Here is a 4,887-nt window from a genome sequence, read left to right as displayed (position 1 = left end):
GAAGAATGACTTAGTTTGGGCTAAAACATCGACTCATGACACGCACCCCCCCCCGACACACACACACACACTCACACACACACACACACACTCCTTTGTAATTGTTTTAGGCGTCCTATTTATCCTGCGCCGGTTCTGTTACTTTTAATAGCTTTTAATTCTCCGACTCTCAGTACAGGTTTTAGCGTCTGTGTTTTTTCCCCCCGTCTGTGCATATTTTCATCTCCTCGCGGTTGTGTGGCATCTTCGCAGCTTCCCCAGCATCTCAATGGTTGTTTTGTCTCTCTTTGAGGTTGTTTTGCCTCTCAATGAGACGGCGTTGCATCTCTGAGGCAGCCGTGTCTGTTGGCGACCGTTTCGTGTCTTTTTTTCCCGACTCCTTTCCTCTCTCTCTTTGCGGTTGTTTCGTGTATATCTATTTCTGGCACCAACTCGAGGATGTCGTGTTTATCTTTATAAGTGAACTGATAAGGTTATTTACACGCACAGTTCACACACACACACACATCAGTCCTAGTAAAGCCCGGGGTGAATTTAAATAATGGCTGAAACGGAGAACGCTAAGAAGACACAAGGCCTTAACCAGAGCCGTGAGCGCTGTGATTGGTCCATACTAATAACAACTAACGCCAATTCCAGAACAAACGAGAGAAAGAGAAAACACCCAGACCTTTGGACGCGGGACATCCATCTTTTACAGAAAGAGCCGAGGCGCTCGGCAGAAACGCCCAAATCTTTGAAGGACTTAAACGACATGTCAAATTAGAAAGGCGACGTCAGAGAAGGGGTCAACGATCCAGGCAGGAGCGGACGATCCGTTAGCCCGACAACCACAACCTTAGATCAGCGGAGGCGTCAGGAGTGAGGAAGGGAGGGGGCAACCAGGGATCCCTGAGGAAAGACCTCAGTAAGAAGGAGGGAAGTGGATCTGAAAACAGTCAGCAATCTCTGGGATTAGTCAGCGTCAACCTCGGTCAGCGATCTCTGGGATTAGTCAGCGTCATCCTCACACACACAGCAGCGGTCAGCGATCTCTGGGATTAGTCAGCAGTCAGCGGACAATGGACAATCCCTTGTTGTTTGCTGTTTACGACACAATCAGTGGAGTCAGCCCGGTCAGTCAGGACACTGTCCTCCTTCAGCACTGACAACACGTCGGTTGTGTAGAATCGCGAGAAACTGCTTCGTCACTACAAGTCACACGACCATCGTGTCCTCGACGTCCAAGGCCTCGTCCTCCAGACGGTTTTTTAGGTGCATCTGTTTTTTTAAAGCTGTCCCTTTGATGCCGTTTCCTGTCTCTTGTCCCTCTGTGTGAATTTGAATTGTGATTCATCTCCCTGCGTCTGTATATTTTTATGCATTTATTTATTTATTTTGTTTGTCGCCTTCAAGTCGTCTCGCATTTCTTGGTCGTCCGTTCTCGTCTCTGTTCGTTGTCGTTTGATTCTTTGCAGTTGTTTTACACGTTGTCTCACTCGCGTCTCTGTCTTCGTAGTCCTTTGACGCAGCCGTCCCCGACCTTTTACGTACCAGTAAAGGGATATGACAGGATTATTTTAAAAGTACATTTTTCTACTGCGGCCCGGTACCAAATGACCTACGGACCCTCACCGGTCCCCGAACCAGGGGTTGGAGACCCCTGGTTTCAATGTCTCTTTCTTGTTGTTACGTTGGTTATTTACGTTTAATTCCGTTGTTGTCTCACGACTGCTTAAAGAAAGCATCACCTGCGTCTTCTTCTCCTTGGCTGCTGCCTGTGGTCAGAAACGACGAGGTGACCAGACGGAGCACTTGTGTGTTGAGCACAGTGGGACTCTGAGTGTGTCCTGGGGCTGAGATTAAGTTCTGAAGTGGCTCCACTTCCTGCCTCTGCCTCTCCATCATCATCATCATCATCATCATCTTCTTCTTCTTCTTCTTCACACTTTTCTTCTTAGGGCTCTCCCTCTCAATTTCGGACAATTGTTTGCCTTAATGGCTTAACTATTGCTTCCATCACTCTGGTCCACAGCCTCCAGCCTGCAGCAGTGTGTGTGTGTGTGTGTGTGTGTGTGTGTGTGTGTGTGTCAGTGTTTCTGCAGCAGCTGTTTTCCCTCCTTTACCTCACACTCACATTAGACAGCAGGCTCGTTCGTCCTGTGCTGCAGCTGCACAGCATCCATCATAAAAGCGTAACGACGCTTGTTTATTTATTCATCCTGTGTGTGTGCACCTCCTTCATCCTCTTCTTCATCCTCTCCTTCTGCCCCCCCCCCCCAGTGTTCAAATCACAGGATAATAGGTTTGGATCACAGCTACCGTCGCAGTTTGTTTTGCTTTTCTGAACAATATTAATTTGGGACCCAAGTAAATATTTTAAAAGCGTGTGTCGAAGCCGAGGCCTGCGGGCCAAGTGTGGCTCGCCAAGTCATTGGAAAGCATTTAATCGCCTTATAATTAAGTCCATGCTGGTGAGTTTCTTAACTTGAGAATAAAAGTTTAAAAAAAAAATATTATTACACAATAATGAAATCTATCTGTACCGGGGGTCAAACTCAGTTTCACCAACACAGTTCCCCTTGAAAGGCTGGTTGTAAATAGAAGACTGGGGTTCCCAACCCCCGGTCCACGGACCAGTACCAGTCCATAGGTCAAAGGTTGGGGACCTTTTTTGTTTTTTATTACTATGACTTAATACATATACAGAATAATATTAATATATATATATAATATATTATAATATATATATATAACATTAATATATGTATTCTGTATATTAATACATATACAGAATATATATATGAATACATATATAATTAAAAATGATTTTTTTTTACATTAGTTTTTTACGCTGGTATAGATGTAACTATTACTAATACTAATGTCCATAACAAACTAATACATGTTTCTGCAATTCATTATTATTCATTCCAGCTACAAATATTGTTCATTGCTGTGTAATAATTGTTTTTTTTTTAATTTCTCAGGTTAAGAAACTCTGCTGCATGGACTTTTTTTAAATTCTTTTTAAGCTCCTTAGGGCCACACAAAATGGCTTGGCGTGCCGCTTTTGGCCCCCGAGCCTCGAGTTTGACACATGACCTATACGATCTTCAATTTACACCCGACCCTTCAAGGAGAACTGTATGGCTGATGACGCCCCCTGGTTTATGGCTGTAACAATCAAGACTCCTGTTTTACATCTGAGGATGTGACATTTCTGGACTTCAGTCATGAACAAAATTCAGTTCAACATCCTCTCACACACACGCGTGTGTTTTCACCGTCCGTGCCAATAGCGCTATTTTTCAAATGATTAAAAGAGTGGAATTCTGTGCAGTCAGGTATTTGAGAGATTGTGTTTTTCACCTGGTCGGATGAATGTGGCCAGATTTCATGTAGAAAGAGTAAAGAGTGACAGCGATGAGGGAGCTGGCTGAATTTTAAACATCGCTGTGTTCATGCTTTCACAGCAGGAGGCCTCGAGGTTTAAGATCCACACAGACAGAGAGAGGACAGAGAGAGGGAGAGAAGAGAGAGGGAGAGAAAGGACAGAGAGAAGAGAGAGGGAGAGAAGGGAAGAGAAGAGAGAGGGAGAGGAGAGAGAGACAGAGAAAGGACAGAGAGAAGAGAGAAGAGAGAGAGGGAGAGAAGAGAGAGAAAGGACAGGGAGAGGGAGAGAAGAGAGAGGGAGAGAAAGGACAGAGAGAAGAGAGAGGGAGAGAGAGGAAGAGAAGAGAGAGGGAGAGGAGAGAGAGACAGAGAAAGGACAGAGAGAAGAGAGAAGAGAGAGAGGGAGAGAAGAGAGAGAGGGAGAGAAGAGAGAGGGAGAGAAAGGACAGAGAGAAGAGAGAGGGAGAGAGAGGAAGAGAAGAGAGAGGGAGAGGAGAGAGAGACAGAGAAAGGACAGAGAGAAGAGAGAAGAGAGAGAGGGAGAGAAGAGAGAGAAAGGACAGGGAGAGGGAGAGAAGAGAGAGGGAGAGAAGAGAGAGAGAGAAGAGAGAGGGAGAGAGAGAGAGCAAGTCTGATGAGAAGAGGTAATAAAGAGACAGGACAGGAGTAAATGGAGATGAAAAGACAAAAGGTAAAAGATGCAGATGAGCCAGAAATACAGATTAATGATCATCCGACAGAGAAGTTCTACACACACACACACACACACACACTTTCTTAACCCCCCTGGTGACAGGTACACACAGAATCCTTATTTCCAATGCAGACCCACGCCTGGAAAGTTACAGTGAAAATGACCAAAAAGCACTGACCCACAAGAACCGCTTGGATTCATCACAACCAAAATCCCCGGTGGCCTGTCCCTGTTCTTGGCAGACGTGCTTTGTTGACCTCCAATAACCTTGACCCTGTTGCCGTCCCACAGCGATAGTGACATGACTGTCCAATTTCTGCCTTGAGAACTTTATTAATGTTACGTTTTTTTTTTAATCAAAATCAGAGCGAGGATTAAAAAACGTTTTAAAGAGTTGGTCTCTAAAAAAAATAAATACTCACATAAATAGAAATGAGAGGAAATCAATGATTTTACTAGGAATGGGTTGGTGCAACACTCAGATTGGTCAAAATTTTAGGATCAAACGTCAAAAAAGTTGATTCACCAACACTTACTGAGAAAAAAAATATTTCTGGACTTAATGTATTTTTAAGTAATACAGGCTACTATCGGTATCAGTTATTGGATATTGGAAAAAATTTCAGGATCAAACATTGGACAATGGGCCGTCCAATCAGAAACATTGGTCCAAATTCTCAACTTAACTTTGTGCGACATTCCAAAAAACCGGGACAATTTCGTCTCAGCATCGGCTGCCCATGGCATCATGGGGGAAAAGAGAAGGTATCAGACTGATATCAGTATCAGCAGGTACTGCAAGTTGCAGTATTGGACAT

At 44.3% G+C, this 4,887-nt stretch overlaps 1 protein-coding gene across 1 annotated transcript in view; it reads right to left on the bottom strand.

Annotated features, from left to right (window-relative positions):
- The window catches only part of celf2 (cugbp, Elav-like family member 2), a 148,972-nt gene that overhangs the window by 48,686 nt on the left and 95,399 nt on the right, over nucleotides 1–4,887 (bottom strand). The window lies entirely within an intron of this gene.

This window comes from Cynoglossus semilaevis, chromosome 8 (genome assembly GCF_000523025.1).
Source record: "Cynoglossus semilaevis isolate Cse_v1.0 chromosome 8, Cse_v1.0, whole genome shotgun sequence".
NCBI lineage: Eukaryota > Metazoa > Chordata > Actinopteri > Pleuronectiformes > Cynoglossidae > Cynoglossus > Cynoglossus semilaevis.
This window is presented reverse-complemented; position numbering and strand designations above follow the sequence as displayed.